Here is a 19,250-nt window from a genome sequence, read left to right as displayed (position 1 = left end):
GTTCTGCTGTTCTAACCCTAACCCTAACCCTGCTGTTCTTTAAAATGACAAATAGATATGATTTATTTTGAGATTTGAGAGTCTCTTGCTGATGTTCCCTTTACTAACCAGAAAACTTTTTATTTTCATTGTCTTTTTTTTCCCCATATTCCACCTGGCTCAGTCGTCGAGATATGGGCTGCATCACAAGGCTCTTAAGTTGAATCCATGCTTTCTAACCTCTTTCCTTGTGTCGATAAGTCCCTCCCACGAGAGATGCATAGAGAGACACAAGGAAATTAATCCAAAGAGAGAGGAAATGAGGAAATGTGATATGAGATTTAAAAAACCAGTCAACACCAGTCAATCACAGGGCTGACACCTAGAGACAGAAAACCAGCCACATTCACATTCACACCTACAGGCAATTTAGATTCACCTAACAAGCATGTCTTTTGGGAGGAAGCCAAAGAACCCGGAGAGAACCCACACAGAAAGGCTCTGTCCAACAGGGATTGGAACCAGGAACCTTCTCGCTGTGAGGCAAGGAGCCCTAACTGTATTCATTATGCCCAAAATTGGAACTGAGATGGTGGATCATTTGTAATTCATTTTTTATTGGCCAAACAATTTCTACACCAAGTGGAACCACTAAGAACACTATTGATTTCCATTAACATGATGTACTCAGAGGTAAAAAAATAAATAAATAAATGTGAGTGCCGTCATAAAGACTTCTCTGCTCCAGCTTGTTCTCTCTGACACCTGTCTGACTCTCAGGGACTCTCAGACTGCGGGGAGTAAAAAACTCACATTCTGCCCACACCATAAAAACACATGGCTGGAGAAAAAAAAACCACTGCAGCATGATCTCCAGGTACTCATTGCTCTCTCAGCTGTCACTATAGATTGCAGATAGAAACCAGAGGACAATGCTGAAGCAGCATGACCCAGGGGAGAGGACAGCCTTGATACAAACTGGTGGCCCCAATTAGGCACAATATTACATGGTCTTCTGTGGGGACAGTTAACATGATGATGATGAATCATTGGTTACTTTAACTGCTGATGGTCTTTGGGATAAGAAGAGCAAAGCCTGTTAGCAACAACCATGATCGTGAAAGAAACTGTTCTTTGTTGGAAGAAAGCCAGGATTTAGATTTACAATATGACCAAGGCTGCATTCAGTCAGAAGGACACTGGCCTCAGTTCAACAAATAGGACCTTGCAGTCAGCATACTTCACTGTAAATCTAGAGGGAATGAGTATTGAGGCAATGGTGTGATGGTATTATTAAAAAGCCTTTTCAGACTTTCTATTACTTTTTAAACTAATAAGTCCCTCCAGTATTTCTTCTTTTGTGATTGTTGCAACCTAAACTGCTTTCATTTGTGGTCACTCTTTAAAGTTACAGGCCAGTTGTGCTGTTTTAAAATATATATATATATATATTTTATTTTTAAAGGTTTATTTTTGGGCTTTTGGGCCTTTATTTGAAAGACAGGACAGTGGATAGAGTCAGAAATGGGGGAGAGACAGAGTGGGGAACGACATGCGGGAAAGGAGCCACAGGTCAGATTTGAACCTGGGCCGCCCGCTTGGAAGACTACAGCTTCCATACATGGGACGCGCGCACAAACTACTGCGCCACCAGCGCCCCTAAAATATTTTTTTAAATACTATTTTTTGGGCAAGTGAGTTTTGCAAAAATATCATAGCAACTGTTCACCGTAACCTCACCCCCTAAAATAGGTTTCTGATTACCAAAGTTCTGACAGAACATGCTTTATTTGTAGAGAAAAATGCCACTGGGAGGTATTACTGAGAGCACAAAAATCAAAAGAGCAAGAGAGAGGAGGTTTTTTAGCTCACTGCCTCTGTGAGGTCAGAGCTGAAACAATTGCTGGTTGTTGAAATGTTGACAGAGCCTCTTATTGGTCGAGAGACTCCATTCAAGGCATCTCAAGAATAAAAAGTGGAAAAGTAACAATATTCAAAACAGAGAAATGGATAAGTATTCCAAAGAAAACACAGAGTGTTACATTTGAAGGCCCCAGAGGCAGCAAGAGGTTTGGTTGATTTGTCATTTTGTCGTGTTACTACAGCGATATTGTTACTAACTAGTCAGAGAATAGATGTAACCATAGGTGATTTTAGACCCTTTTAGTGGTGCTGAAGCACACTTACATTTCATCTCAGCACCCCTGTAATATGAGGGGCAAGTACCCAACCAGATTTTTGAAATCTGACACATGTTTTGTGAATATCTTCAATTATTTCCATCTATCATTTTGAATGAATAAAAATTTGTTTTTTTTTGTTTAAGTACCAAAGTATTGAACAAATCATTTGTATTTCAAAATTGTATCTGAGTACTGTAATAATGTGAGCATAGTTATTTACATTCACCACTGGTACCGCTGATTTCTGGGAGGCAGGTCAATGAAATGGAAAATCCCACAGATGAAACTTATATGTTGATGACAATGACATGCAAAATGTAATATCCAACAACAGCATATTCCATAATTCATTCTCCTCAAAACATACTTTGTGATGTAAAACATGTCACGTTGTATTATTGTAGTTAATTTAATCTAATATAGTAAAGTAGTAATTAGTGTTTAGCGGGAGCATTAAACACTTAAACAGATCTACATGTCACAATCTTTTTAAGAGCTGAGCACCCTTACATTTCTAAACCAAAAATCAACCCTGGGTGTTACTTAAATAAATTCAAGGTATGTGTTTGTTTCTGTTTAGAAATGAGGTCAACTAGGGCCATACGATGATTCAGGCTACAGTGAAAAGATCAATACTGACACCGATTCTTTAAAGTACAGATGCCTCTGTGACTTTTTGAGCAATTACCACCCATCATGAGTATGTTGCTGAGAGCACGGAAAAATTGACAACTCATTAAGAACAAATCTTTTAGGAATTGATCAAATACAACAGGGGGCCGTACCCTAATGTGCCCAAACATTAGCCTGCAGTGCACCAAGGTCTGAACACACACTGCAACCTTTGCAACAGGAGATCACAGTGTTAGCTGACGACAGGTCAAACCTGCGACTGTGTTCTGCTGCATTTACTCGATCGGCTCATTTCATGTGTGGCTGTTCTTGTGACTAGAAAAAGACGATTTAGCTCTCAGTGCCTTTGATACTGAATGGCTGTGTTTTTAAAGATAGCCCACATTTTGTGTTTGGATTTTCAGATATCAGCCTTAGTATTTACAAGGGGAGTAAATATTCCCCCAAGAAGCAACAATTAAAGCCAATTTAACCTTAAAAGGAGATGAAAAAATTATGATAGAGGTATGTGTGTCTGCTCAGAAAGGAGAGTTATGCTGTTGGGGTAAAATAATACAATAGCAGATATTCCAGGACATGATTTAGGCTCCGTGTCCACCTACTGTAATGTTTTTTTCCGGGCAGAAAAGCGCTGACTGTGTGTTGGGTGTGTTTGCATGATGCATTTGTGCGCTGAGAAGAAAAGCGCTGCACGTCCGTACTGTCTCTATGACAACAGTCTGTTGACAACGGCCGATGTATGACTGACACTGCTCCGTTACTTTATACTGCATTTTTTATATTTGAGATTGTTTTTTACCCAATCAGACACGGAGTGTCACAAAAACAAGTGTCACAAAATTTCCACCTGAACACAAAAGTTGCTTTAGTGCCTTGTTGAGGGGACTTCATGCCCTTATCATGCTCAATGTTGAGAGTGTTTTTAAAGTGTTGTCTTGTGAATATGTTAGAACACTTCAAGGTTTTCATTAGGTGAGCTACACTTGTTGCCTGTAATGCTGTAGAAAAGGGGAGAGTGCATCAGCTGGGAAGTCTCAGACAATTGCATATCTAAAACACTTTGCCAGAGGGAACAACACAACCCCATAAATAATAAAGACAAAAACACCACAACACGTTTGCCTTTGCATCAGAATGAGACTTTCATCAGAAGAAAAACCTACATCATTTGGTATATTAGAGTAAGTGTCAACTTGAGAAATGACTCTTGTGTTTTTTTCCTTTGAAAAATGTTCAGCAACCCAAGGAAAAGAAACGTTTCCTCAAGGAGGACACACTCCTGGCAGGAGATCAATGTCACTGTTGTGGTGTGTATTTGATGCAATCCTTGTTTTTGCTTTTTAGTAAACGCCCCCCCGGGGGTTTGTGTACATGCAGGGAATATTTCATAAGTTTATCTCACAGGAGACATTAGCTTTTGGATGCACTGCCATATTTGTGGGGGAAATCATGGAGAGAATAACAACTGAGCAGAGTGCTCCTCTGGAGGCCTCATATTTAATGTGGGATGAAGTCGATTAAGGACAAACAACAAGGACTCTGGATATTTATGACTATGACCTATGTTATACTGCAGCAAGGTGCAAATTCAAATATGCATGTTGTCAATAAATTGATCAATCAGTCTTTGTATAGCCCCAATTCATGACAAATTGTCAAAAAATTAGGTCCAGACCATGTGTGTAGGATACTTCCAATGTATACTCCATTGCTAGACATTAATAGCTTTACAGCAAATGTTCAGGTTTCCAAAGATCATTTCTCGCTCAGCCATGAGCTTTCACTTCCTCCTTCATTTCTTTGCTCCTCTAATTCAATCTCGTTCTAATACTTGCAGCCACACATCATTAGGTTTCACATTGGCTGTATTGTGGCTTCACAGAGACTCTCTGCTCAGCACTTGTGTGTATTTTGCTTGTGGCTCCTAAAAAGCAGCAGATGCCACTCTTGTCAGGCAGCGCTTACGTCTCACCCTTGCTATCTCTCATTACCCGCTAACTCCTGCACGACAGTAAGGCCGGCTGCTCGACATGGGTTTATTTTCCACTCTCCCAGGTGAGAGGTGATTCATCTCGTTCGATGGGTCTCTGTCTCGTCCACAATGGCCTGTCCGTCAGCACTTTGTTACTTCCTCTCTGTCTCTCCTCACGATATTGTCTTTTCCCCTCCCAGGGGGATTGGGTGGTATACACAATCAAAGCAGGACGACACCAAAGTGTCTGCTCTTCCATACTGTGAAAGTCACATCAGAGAGAAATCTTTCCTTTAGTTCATGAGATAATCAATCCGTTATAAGGAGAAATAAAAGGTTTGAAAGGTCTACATCTTAACAATAGAAATGGATTTCATCTGAAAATGTCAAATCAATCTCTCATTAATTAATGCCTCAGACTGTACTTCTATCAAAGTCCAACAAAGGGAGAGAGATTACTTTAAGATCAGTCTGTTAAAGGAGAATCACTGGCTGCAATTTCACAGGTGACTGCACGAAACTCAAAGATAAGAAAAAAGTCCTTCTTGTGATGAATTATCTCACCATCCAAAGAATGTGGTCTCTTGTTTGACATGTAAGATAATGAACTTACTCCTCATTTGTAGCCTCTAAATAACAAACTCATAAATTTAAGCTCTCAGAAAGAAAACGATTAAAAGCCATTTTTTATCAGCTTCTGTATCCTATGAAGTGTCTATTTTATGGGTTTAATCATTTTCTGTTTTAAATGCATGGCCAGAGGATACCAACACTAATAAAGATAGTTTCATTATGTCGTTTTCACCTCACTGCAGAATCATCACAATAGAGGACAAACTGGCACAAACTTTTCAGAGTGGTGAATATTTGATCCAAGTGTAATTATTTTTCATCATTTGAATCTGATGATGATAAAAAATCTCAACGACGTGTGAAACAGCAGCTCTAATTTCATTTTTTTCTTATCAAAGCTCCCCAAACATTCATATTAAAGAATAGAAACATCCTCCCACCATGATTAGAAAAACAGATCAGATCCATGGATAATTCTTGTTTTTGTGGATAAACATGGCTTTTATTTCCTGTAACTGATCTAAAAGATGTAAATCAGTTTTGCATACAATTCTACTGAGCTACTTCAGGGTTCAGATCTCCGTCCTGCTCAGAGGGAGTTTCCACTGTGGTTCTGACACTTCACCTGAATCTTACAAGTCCTGATGGGACTGTGGGTCAGGGTTCACTTTTTTCTTCTTTTTTTCTTAAGTATCAGGCTTGGGCTGGTCTCTGGTTCAGTGGATTTTTTTTTAAAAGTATGTAGCCTAAATATACACTTTTAAGAGATAGAGTAGAAGTACTATGTGTTACATCAGTCCGTTACATTAGGGTCAATTTTTGATCAAATCAAGCGCTTCTTTAACTCGGAATTGAGCCCAGAAAGTTGGTGTCATTGTCTGAACACTACTAACAGTAATGACGTTAACTGAGGATGATCATCTCTCTCCTTCATCACTGTGATCAAAGAGCATCGCGGCCATACGTTTTATGCCTTTGCTATTTTAGCATCATATTTATTTTCCTGCTGCGAGGCTTAATCCATTGCAATGCATGATATTTCACAAGACCATAGGTAACTCTTCCTGTGTTTAGAATATTAACTAATTAAAAAAAGGATTAAAAAATACAATCTTTCCCTCTGAAATGCAGTAGAGTTGAAGTACCAGGCAGTAGAGAATTCTTAAGTAAATGCTTTTAAATACCAAATTTAATTTGATGTACTTTAGGCTTATGTGAGGTATGTGTTGTACATTACACTTCAATAATTTCTCTTTTAACATTGAATCTAAACCTGGCTAAATAAATAGTATGAGGTTCATGGTTAATAGAGAAAACAACACCGAATGTTCCTCATGACCCCATGTGTGAGACATGCTGAAGTATTGAAGAACATTAAGAACATGATTTTTCATAATTAACATGTACTGTCAGAAATATAAACAAAAGAGGAAAGAGAAGCCAGGGGCCCTTTAGGATCCCATGTCCAGCCTGTAAATAGCGTGGACCGTTTCTTTCGTGGACAGTTTCTTTCAATGACACATATAATTTAATGACATGAAGGATTTTTACTGAACAATGTGTATCTATAGTGACTGTTCTAGTTACTTTTTCATATTCCATTTGAGGCAGCTTCTCACAATGGTGTAAAAATATATAATTAACATGTCACCTTGGAAACAATATTCCCAATGGGCCTATTGGTGTGGTAGGGACTTGTTTTGTTTCAACCTTGACCAGGTCGAGCCTGAGCAAAGATGTTGACGGGGAAACATCTGAGACACCTACCCTTAATGCCAAAACCATTTTCCCCACAGCCTGTGTTTAGTGTCAAACTTTTAATTCGGCTCGAGTCAGTCACAAAACTATAATCTCAATTTATTGAGGCCATAATGCTAATGAACTCAAGGAGGATGTTATGGCCCTTTATTTTATTCTTGCTTAAGTACATTAAGGAAAGTCCCTGACTTATATCCTGCAAATTATCGAAGATGAACAGTTAGCTACTGAAAGCAAGGAGAGGCCAATTTAATGCTCCTTTGAGTGCTTAGCTAACCAAGACCCCCAAGAGGGAGGCCATGTACAATGATTTTTCAACAGTGTCTGCTTTGTTCCTCCTACTGTATATTGAGACAATATTTGAGACAAAAGAGGGTATACAAGCCTCATCTGGTCTATGTGGACAAATAGATTTAGACAGAGGATGCAAGGTTTATTTGAAACAGGGAATTCATATTGTATTTTATATGGTCGTTTTGCAGCGGCTCCCTCCCTGTGCCCCCTTGTTTATCCGACACCCTGACAGGGTCCAGCCTAGTAAACACACCTTCACTTTCTCTAAGCTTGTGCTATTGCATTACTTCAGGCACTACTACACTCCCTTAATGCACCAGCACTTTCTTTCATATTTTATATTCATGATTATTATTTTCTTTATACCGTGCTTTTACAAGAAAACGGAAAAGTCAGCACTCTCAATGTCCTTTGACATTTTAGAATCTGGGTAGAGCAGCAGCCTACAGAAATGTATGCTGCAGATCATTAAACGTTAAAGGACACTGACTGTGCTGACTTTTCTGTGTTCTTGTAAGTCTTTGTGTGGTTGTGCACCTAAAGATGCGTTACTGTTTGAGTAGTGCTCATTTTTTTATGCTGTTTCTTCTCTGCTCTTACACATAACTGCTTCTTAATAGGCATGTGTTGTTCTTGCTGTCATGTGCTTGATGTGATATCATGTGTTATGCTGAGAGTATCTTATGGAAGTGACAATAAATTGAATCTTGAATATAGAATAGACTAGATGTTTATTGCCATTTCCACAGGTACAGGGCAGTACAGGTACATTGGAATTCTTGTGCGTTTCTCCCTGAGTCAGCTTCTACAAAAAAGTTAAAATTATATATAAAATAGAATAGCATTAGAAGAAAAAAAAAAGAGTATCTTGTATTTCATCCTTTCAGCATTTTATGTATGTCTGAGGTCAGACAGAGTGCAGGTTCTCTAAAGCCAACCGAAATAAACCTGACCTGAAAATGTTGGGTTAGGGTTAGTAACAAGTTTCATTTTATTTCTATTCATTAAAGTCAAACAGACACCTCTTGCTCCGATATAAGTCCTTAAGCACTTAAGCTCTGCTCGGAGTGATTATTATTATAAGTTATTATCATATCATTTGGATTTCTTTTTTTCAATCTTCCCTTTGCTCTCCCTCTCTTGCTGAAAACAGAAGGGCATACTTTTTTAAACATCACAACTTTGTTGCTGTGTTTATGGCTCATTGAAGGGAAACACATCATGGTTGACAGACGGAGGGGGAAAAACTGAGGGGAGAGAGGGCTTTGTACCATACTAAAGTGACATGATGGTAAAAATATCCTGCAATGTTTATCTCTGCAGCAAAACAACAAGTGTCAAACACAAGCGAGGAAAAAAAGCAAAGGCTTTCCCCAGTAACACAACTAACCCATCGAAATAACAACCCTCACATCTAGGTGTAAAGTGGAAGTGTTTGCATGATGGGTTTAAAATGTTTATTTTAATTTTAGGCTATGGCATGAGTTCTTTTTTTATTATTATAAGAGAGCCACCGGGATGAATTACTACAATTTCTCTGCAGTGAAATGTGTACACAGTAATTACACGTGATCAGTTGTGAAAGAACGACACCTTTAGAAATGAGGGCTAACTGTGCCAAGCGTCTGTGGTGTGTATACTGCACAGCCAAAGCAGAAAACAGGGCTGCACTTCAGCTGAATGGAGGCTCACACATACAGACATGTTTACACTCATGTTTAGAATTGTTTTAAACTTGGGCGGTAGTGTGACGGTCACCACCTGATTGATTCTGTTTCTCTGATTCCTAGACTGGTCCAAATTAGAGCACCTGGGCCTGTTCCTCTCAGGACATAAAAGCCAGACCCCAAGGTGTCTCTCTCTCTCTCTCTCTCTCTCTCTCTCGCATGTCACATGGACTCACATCCTCAACTATTGCACATTTTGGACATTGTTGAAGTTTGCTTCACAACGCCACACATTCACACGGTTGACTTTACTGACGGACACACTCCATGTTTGTTGTTCTCCGGTTATTAGTTTATTTATAATAAATCATTATTTTCTGGTGTTCTTATTACGTTCTCGTATTTGTCATGGCCCTTGAGCCAGGTTATGAATAAGTATTTGCACTACAACTAGTGAAATAAAGCAAATCCCTTCAGAGTAAGAAACACACAGGGGCTTCAGTCTTTATGCTGAGATAAAGTGAACTCCTGCTGGTGTTCATTTAACTTCTCTCCTTCTTCATTGTGCCCCTGAACACACATAACAGAAATATGTTGATACTGGCTTGAAGTTATGTTTTGCTGAAGCATTCCTCCAACATCAGAACCAATCATAAATAAGAAGGGAACATTTCTGCATAACGAGCTGTGAGGGCAGTGCACAGAGCAAAACGATAGTCGGTAAAGTGACTATTTTTTGGACGCGGAATGTATCTGACTGTCCACTACTAAGGATGCCCTGGACTTTCTTCTTCTGCTGAGGAGGAGGAGAAGATGAGCAGCAAAGAAGAAGAGGGTGAAGGTTATTGGGGGTTGAGGCGCTGCAGCTCTGTAATGACTACTTCCGGATTTATTTCAGGGCTGAGAAGGGAGCAATCGCACAGCCAGTTGGGGAGAGACACACCAAGACTCACGACAATGAGGGGCAAACTTCAAGCAGCTGACCACTTTCACTAAACGTCTAGTGATTTGTCTGAGGTGGTTCTTGTTTTTTGTGATCTGATCCATCCTCCTGTTGGACGAGCCAAGGTGTCGTCACAAAGCTCTGCATCCAAGTTTTTTATTTTTTGCTCTGAGGCAAGCCCACCATCCTATCAGAAAGCACCTTAAGGCACAAAAGGGTAACCACATCATTTTTAAAATCTCAAGGGGTGCTGGTTGCCTAGTGGTTGGTTTGGCGTCCACATGCCCAGAGCATGTAGTCCTCAAAGCCGCAGCCCAAGTTTGAATCTTATATGTTACTCCTGTCCTGTATGTCATTCTCCATTCCCCACCATCTCTCCCTGATTTCCGACTCTATCCACTGTCCAGTGGATTTGATTATATAGCTCCAGTGATTGGCACCTCTGGGTGATGCAGTCTAATATTCATTAGGGTGATGCATTAGCATTCAACGCATTTCCAATGACATGCTGCACTGGGAACTCATCTTTCTCCTCACGACTGATTCCACTTAAACTTTTGTAACTCTTCCTACGAGTATTGCAGCCACCTGGACTCAGGTGGGGATAGTGCCATGCAGGATTTCCATTTTTTCCTCCACTCAGACAAATCAGTGTAGACTGCATGCACCAAACAGTGTTGGATTTTGGGTTCTGTTATAGCTTTGACTTTCTGACTTTTCTTTTGTACCCGTTTTCTCATGTTCTGGAGTTTGTTGGGGAGTTAGGTTTAGTTGTTGTCTTTTGATTTCATTTATTTTATTCAGCGAAGTAAGTATTTCAAATAAAATATAGTTTGTTATTTGAGCTTTTGTTCACCCTGAGCAAATATTTTTGCTTCAGTTGTTCATATTGAGCTTTTTGGTTTGTAATAAATGATTCTTGTTAGTTCAGAAATCTAGTCCATACTTTGGTTTTGGGACCGTGGAGGAAACATTTCTCTTTTTCAGTGTTATGTTGCACACCTACTCCTTAGACAGTTGCGTAGTAACTGTCTAAGGAGTAGAATGAATACAAATACTAAACCACTGATTGCATATGATACTGAGCTACTGCTGTCAGCTGCAAGAGCATAAAGTATGAAGTAGCTGCACCAAATGTTCAGAGACACAAATATAATTTTCTCAAACAATTTTTAACTCAAAACCTTACGATGCACATTAAACTTTGAGAAGCTGTTTTTGACTGTGTCTTGAAAAGTTGATTTAATTAAGTTCTTTCTGATTTGTATCGCATGTAACCCTCGATATATCGATGGAACCCAACGCCACATCAGTGGACATTTAGAAGAAGTTTGTTGTGAAGTAACATCATATTACATAAAACATCATATTGGGAAACTAGAAATGCAACTTCATATAAAAATAAATAAATAAAAAGCAGAAAAAAACTTCAGTTGCCCTATAATTAAAGCTTGAACTGAACATAAGGGGAAATATCTCACTGCATGTGTGTGTAATCACTCACTTAATGAAAAGATGTTCTATAATAGCTTCTGTCCCAAACTAATTAACGCTGCAGCGTATCTTGGGAAGTGCTGGTCTCTGCTGTCTCACATGCCACAATAGTGACAATCTGTTCAGTTGGCTATTTACTCAGGACAGAAAGAAAACCCTCCAAGGACTATAGGAGAACACACTTCTTTTCACGTATATATTTATAACCTTGTCACTTTCAGTGTGATTCCTTATACAAACAGAAATCATTCACACACAGATTGCTCTACAGTATACAACTCTCATCCAAATACCAACTGTCATCTATCGAGGATACAGAAACAGGGTTGTGCTACGATGCAGCTGTATCTGCTCTCGTTAGTTTTCATATATAGGCACTAGCACAATAGGGTGAAACAACTCGAGGACTGTTATTTTTTTTTCCTAATTTGACAAGGTGGCAAAATCTGACACATCTGAGAGTCCGACAGAGAGAGTCAACCATTTCCAGCTAATGAGATGACTGTAGCAGACCTCTAGTGGAAGAAAAAAAAGGGAAGAATCTTTTCATGGAAACTGCAGCGTGGTCTTAAGAAACAAGAAATATTTCAAAAGAACACAGTTATAAAACTTTAGAAATCTCCTTATCTATCTATTGGAAGCCATAAAGAAAACAATAGAGCCTTAAAACTTGTTTTAAACTATAATGCAACTCTTTCCATGCTCTAAAACTTCTTAGCATGATCTCCATACAATTTGTTCAGCTGTCAAATGGCAGCTTCAGTAACCACAGTGACTTCCTGTTACAGCCCCTAGCAGTGACTGGACCCAATTAACCTCAGATGGATATATATCTGCTCCATGGTTACCACTCACCAGCTCCAGCGTGTGGCAGAATAAATGATATAGTTAAGCAGTTCCACTTGTCAATCATCTGAAAGTTGTCTACTTGTTAAATATATGCAAAACAAAATAATTCTCATCAGGAGTTCCTGCAGCTGCCCATGCCAATTAAAATCTATATCTGCGCTCCATGTCAAAAATAGCACTTACATCGTTTGCAGGCCTTTGCTAGAGTCAAGAAACAGATGTGAGATAAGGAGGAACAGTGCAGGTGTTGTAGAGTTATGTTACTTCAGTTAACATTAACAGCTCTGGTGGACAGTTTTGATTTTTACTTAACCTGATCTTTAAATTGTTCTTTGCTCAAAATCGTTGTTGTGTTTATCATGTAATGTATGCTAACTGGATTGCATGCTAGTAGCAACAGTTACGGCTTTTGACACATGCACTTCTGCTGATCTTTTTGAAAATTGTCAAATTGGTTGTGTTTTTTTAAATCAAAAAGAATGTTTGTTTTTTACAGCTACAGCTGACTTTTTAAATAACAGAAACATATCATTTAAAATCATCATTAACATTGTGTTTGGATCACAAATACTGTTGTGTGAAATAACATCATACGTTTACATGGATAAACTGCATATTTACAAGGGACACATTTTTAAGTTAAATTCATTTGAATAGACAAAACAAGTTGGAAGGCCCCATCTCATTTTCCAGCATTGTATGTCTCTCGTCAGTTAATCAATTCTTACAGCTAGTATTGGTTTATAGACAAATACATTATATTAAATCAGCCTAATTGTTTCTTGGTCTCAATCTTACCCCTTGGTTTTTCCTTTTTTGTTTCACTAAACCGTCTTATCACTTGCTCCTTGCACAAAATTGCACATGGCCGCACAACGGCCATTGCTAGCTTCTGAACTTTTAAGTCGTAATTTGGCTACAAATGCACTTCAGCCCGTGTCATTTGTTTGAAAATTCTGCGCGCCAATCAGTGTAGATTGGCCCTTAGATGAGGTATTATCAGTAACAAATTTGGGGTATTGCTCTTTAAAGCAGCAGAAAGCAATTACCCCATTTACCAACAAAAATGGTTCAATGGTGCAGTAATTTAAAGGTTTCCAAAGATGCATTATTTAATAAGTAAAATGCACCTACAAAGCCAGGTTCACATCACAAGTTACCTCCACTGGTAACACAAAAAGGACACACAAAAGCATTATTTTCCACTTGTCAATATCAGTACATTTGTTTGTATGCAGTCAAAAGGAGCTGTTTCAGGCGGACAGGAAAGCCTGTTAGCTGACATAATAACATAGCTTTCAGAAATGTGTGTATACACTAGTGATGTCATCTTATACATGCAAATACACACACAGCTACATTACTAAGATTTGAAGTTATCATAGAACTCAAACATCACTTCCAGTGCCACTGGTCAGTCATGCACCAAATCATAGCACAGACTGTCCGTTGTTCATTTAGCCTGCTGTGGAGAAATATAGCCAAGCAACAATCCAGCAGCAAAAATAAGAAATTAAGACAAACTTCCCGCCTCTGATGTTAAGCACAGAAAGTTTTTGTCAACATCTGATCCTGATGGGTCATATCACTAGCTTAAAAAAAAAGTATGATCTTAAGCTGCTGTGATTTATGGGTACACTTGTGGTCTCTGCTGCCTCAGAGAGTCCTGGACCGACTCACTTGTTTGCAGAATTTCTTTGGCATACTTTCCTGCTTATGTTTCATCACTATTCTGAAGGGGTGTGTCCATAATTGTTGACTTGGGTGGCCCAACGAGAACACTGACCTACGCAGGAGGCAGAGGGTTAGGGCACTGTGCGTACACACAGATGTTGAATTGCATTTATTTATCATTTCTCTCTCCATTGTATTTACTTAAACTACTAACATCAACATAAAGATTTTATATATCTATGAGTGAGTATTAGAATATTAATCGGCCATGCATACCTTCAAAGGAATCAAAAACAATTTTATTCCTTAAACAGTCACAGAAGGTGCAATCAGAGGAAATAAGTTATTTGGAGCCTGTTTCAACATGGCCCAATGAGTTTTTCTGAACTGATTTCCCGACACTAACAGGTCAGACAGGCAATCATCGGGGTGGCACCTCGGGTGGCCATTCAGATTTCTTGTTAGTCCACTGCCTTGGACTGCCCCAGCCACCCTGTAACACTACAGCCACACAATCACCTGCAAACCTGCAAACCTGCAAACCTGCCCCTCTCTGTCCTTCTTTCTGTGCCATTAGAGAAGACATCTTCACATTATCCCTGAGTCTTTGTTTCCACTCTTACCCTGTAACCTATGAAGTAAACCCTAGTCAGTGGACCCAAACTCATCTAAAACCTCTTAACAGAACACATTAAAGAGCCATTTACTTTCATTTCAGTTCTCGATAATAAAAGTTTAAAATATCAGCTTTAACATTGATTTTATCTGACCTCAGGGATTTATTGCAGCGCTGTGCAGTAACACATAATGTTTACACACACCATCATTCTACCTGAACACTATTTCAAAAAGCAACCCCGTAAAAAACTGCAGGCTGGAAGTTAAAACATCTGTCACTGCAGGAAATGGCGTTTGAAAACAGACATTTATTATGACTGAGTTTCTGTTAACACTTAACTGCAGTTTTATGTGTTCAATATTGTTTCATCTCTTGAGTTTTCTTTATAGTTTTGAAATCTACTATATGAATGCTCAGCTTTCATTGCCAGGCCTGGCATCATTTATCATGAAGTGATGTGTGTAACGGCCTGCAGTATTAACCTGAGTTGTAGATTCCTTTTTAAAATGGCCATCTAAGGCTTTTTTTTCCGTCTCTTCCAGCAGCTGTTTTGTTTATTTTTTTTTAGAATAAGTTGACTACTGAATACAATGAGAAAACAACAGTAACGTGTTCACGGCATGCAAAAACAACATTAAAAATGTTATATCTATGATCATAAAGAGTTGTGTGCGGGTTTATGTGCATTACTGTAGACCTAGGTCACTACAATGAACATTTACAGAAAATTAGAAATTTTAATGCACATCACTGCAAACCCATGCAAGGGTTTTATTTAAAAAAATGAGCAAAACCAAAACCATACTAACCATAGTTTACCAGGACAAGCTCTTACATAATCTTACAGTATGTTAAGGGGGTTTCTAAAGCAGAATCTCACATATGGGTATAATAGAAACCATGCTGTTAAATGCATGTACGTCTTAATTGAGTGAAGAAACTATTTTAAAAAAAGCTATATGAAGGCAGAACAGATGTAAAAAAAAAAAAAAAGAAATAAAAAGAAATGCAATTATTGAATAAAACCTGCCAACTCTAATAGCATGGGGCGATGTCAAAATGTTCGATTTCAAAGAAATGTGTTCATTAACACCCTCTCAAGCGGTGTTGAAAAGATACAGAAAAGTATTGTGCTGATGCTTTGATCAAAGTACTCATAATACGCACTCACATTTATTGCCTGTTTAAGGACGCTGGGAAATACAATTGTAGTAACGCTGGAGTGATATTAACCGAGAGGCAGCGAGCATTAAAGAAGATTCCTCTGCCTTCTACCTCTGCTCTACTCCCTTACCTAACCAAACGCAGTATTTCCAGTTGTGGGAGCACATTACACCCTGACTATCTCCTGCTGTGAGGTACAAGAGTAAAAGGCAATTCCAGGAAATCTCAGGTTCTGATTGTTTTAACATTCTCAAGGAAATGTCAGGACCTCATGCGTGAAGGGAGCTATAAAGAGGCTGACCATAAAAAGATTAGATATAAATGAATAAAGTTTAGACTATGTAGCCCTTCTTTCTTAGCCAAAGTTTAGAAAGTCAATTTAAAAAAGCCTGCGGGATCTCCGTATTTTAATTGATATTTGTGTTTAACTGTATTAGAATCAGTTTTAAGCCCGATGTTATCAAACCCAAATCAAGCTGGCACATTTTTCTACAGGCTAATGAGAATTAGCAACATGCTGTCACACAACCCTAAATAACATCTCATCGCTGCTGCTGACTGGACTGCTGCAGAGGGCGCCAGCTTGCAGTGAATTACACATTTGGCCTTCAAGCTTTCAATCAAATATAATCTCACTCCATCCTCTAATCACGAGAGGCCAGTCACACATTCAAAGACCTCGAGTCTGTCGGCCAAATTGTGTTAAGTGATAAAAAATTAAACACTGTTGTTTTTCTTCAATGGTGCCAAATTGGCTGTCGGTCCTTGACACTTTTGCTTTCTGCCTCACTGCTATCAGAGAAGCTGATAAAGACCCAAAACCTAAATTACTCAGAGTGAGGCTTCACAGGACTGAAGTTTAAAGAACCAAGTTGGCTGATACAGATCTTAATGTTGTTATAATACATTAAATACTGTGGAAAATAACACATTCACAACCAAACGAGCCTCTGAAATGATAAATGGTAAGTGGACTGTACTTTTATGGCACTTTCATACTGGCTTTGCCGCTTGGGAGCAAGCTCTTAAATGTTTAATGGACTGTACCAATATAGAGCTTTTCTAGTCTCCTGACCAATCAGTGTTAACCAGTACTATTCATATGCATTCACACACCGTTGGCCATGTCACTTGGGAGCAATTTGGGGTTCAGTTCATTCCCAAGGACATTTCACTTGGTTTGAATCATCATTCGACTGAGCCACAGCCGCCCATCTGTATACAGTTAATCTAAGCAGTTTATCTATCCATGAGGACATATTTGCCAACAAAACTCAAACTCACAATGTATTGGAAGAATATGTTTTTATGTTACAAGCGTGGTATACTTTTGACTTTTGAAGTCTGATGACATAAGATATAAGAAAACCACCACTAACATATCAAACATAAAGAAATAGCTGATCTAAAGAGCACAGCCAGTACAAAACAAAAATACAGTAATATTCAGATTGCCGTATGATGTTTTACATATATATATTTCCTTCAGACAACAGGTCACATTGCATCTTCTGTTTCTGCACTATTTAGACTTCCACATTCATTTGAATGCATTGTGTGTTTCAATTCAATGCATCCATTGAAATCCAATGTCATTGTTCTCTGTGTATTTACAGGTACATTTTCCACATATCGGGGACAAGTGAATACCATGAACATGTCGTTTGGATCAGGCCACTGGTGGAAGACAGGGTAAGGTAAACTTAGAAAACCATCAAACAGAGTAGATGTCTACAGAAGGAGGTCAACCCACGAATATAGGTTACACAAATTGATGGAACACCAAAGCCACAAGGCAAACCACCTAAAGACAAAAAGGAGCAGCTGTGCAGACAGGAGGCTGATTACAGGGGCAGTCAGGTGTTTCTTAGAGGAGGAGACTCAATGAGATGCCCAGTGGGCAGATGTGCCATGGCTACATCTGGACACATTTAAAGGTCAGGGACAAAGAGACACAAACACATGGGGCAATATCACCAATTCACAAAAGTGTACACACACACACACACGCGCGCACACACACACACACACACACACACACACACACACACCTGTAAACCTCTTTCATAAGCATTGATTGAAATAAAAAATAAAAAAATCTCTGTTGGCTTTCTCACAAATATTCAGAACCCCATTAAATCAAAATCAGCAGACTGGTTAACTTGGCGGCAGTAGCTCAGTCTGTAAGGATGGTAGCTGGAGAGGTGCCAGGGCACTTCCCGAGTACTACCAACCCGAAACCCCCAACTGCTCTGGTGCGCCCTGCGTAGCATTGTGTAGCAGCCCCACTCTGACTTCTCTCCACTAATGCATGTCCACAAATCCTGTTTGTGCATGTGTGTGTGATTCGGGCCTGTGTGTGAGAAGCATGTCTCTCAATAACAGAGTGTAAAACAGAATTTCCCTCAGGGATTAATAAAGTATATCAAAATAAAAATAATAAAAAAACGGAATTCCTGGATTTAAAAAAATACTTCTGCCCCCCTACACACCCCGCACTCTAGGGATATTTGCTGATTAATAGTCATTTTTAATCGTTTATCAAGCAGGTTGATTGCAGATTTAAACATGTATTAGGCACAATCAAACCGAGATAATAATAGCCATGTTACTGATTTAAGAATATGGGATTTGTATTACATACTGAAGTGGTTGTGCTGAAACTTGTTTAAAGAGATCTCTAACTCAACTCAATATGACTCATCTGACACAATATTGACTGTGTTGTATCCCTCTGTTTATTTGTTGTCAAACATACTGATCTCTTAGGAACAGACAGGTTGGCAACAATGTGAAGATGCAGGTAAAAACAAGAAATACACTTTGCCAGATAAATATTATATGAACCAGCTGTAACTATGCTATCATTAATTCAAAGACATTATTCTTTAAGTCTCATAAAACCACATTATATGTATGTATTTTTGAAATATCTGGGCCAGTATTTCTATGGAGAACTGACTTGAGATGGAATCGTGCGCCTCCTCATTTATCTATTCACAAGCTTGCAGCACTAGTGGGGTCATGCCTCTTTGTGAGTTTCCTTCTCTTCCCCTTCCTGTCATTCCCCATCCCTAAGCAGCACAGGGCTCCATTTGTTTCAATAACCCATAAATCACTGCTGCACCGTGGAAATAAACAAGAATCGATCTCTCATCCCTCAATTATTAACACAGTACAAGTAGACCCGGGGAAGGCGCTGAACTGTTTACAGCTTGAGCGGAGGTGTTTGGTCAGTAAGAGGGGTTTTGCTCTGCAGCCTGCGGATATGAGCAGAGACGTTTCATCTTTTTGTGTGGATTTTTTTTTCACAATTTAAAAGGTAATATGGTATCTACGTTATGAAAATCAAATGTCCTCTAGGATTCTCTTTGACGACTGTCCAGCGTTTCCGTATACCCTCTTGATCCACACGCTGCAGAGTGCTGGATCAACACTCCCTCAGGAC

The 19,250-nt window shown here is 39.0% G+C and overlaps 1 protein-coding gene across 2 annotated transcripts in view; it reads right to left on the bottom strand.

Annotated features, from left to right (window-relative positions):
* Positions 1 to 19,250, bottom strand: part of slc2a9l2 (solute carrier family 2 member 9, like 2) — a 113,990-nt gene that overhangs the window by 30,937 nt on the left and 63,803 nt on the right. The window lies entirely within an intron of this gene.

Source organism: Labrus mixtus, chromosome 7 (genome assembly GCF_963584025.1).
Source record: "Labrus mixtus chromosome 7, fLabMix1.1, whole genome shotgun sequence".
NCBI classification, from domain to species: domain Eukaryota; kingdom Metazoa; phylum Chordata; class Actinopteri; order Labriformes; family Labridae; genus Labrus; species Labrus mixtus.
The sequence above is the reverse complement of the archived record's forward strand: the minus strand, read 5'-3'. Positions and strand labels throughout refer to the sequence as shown.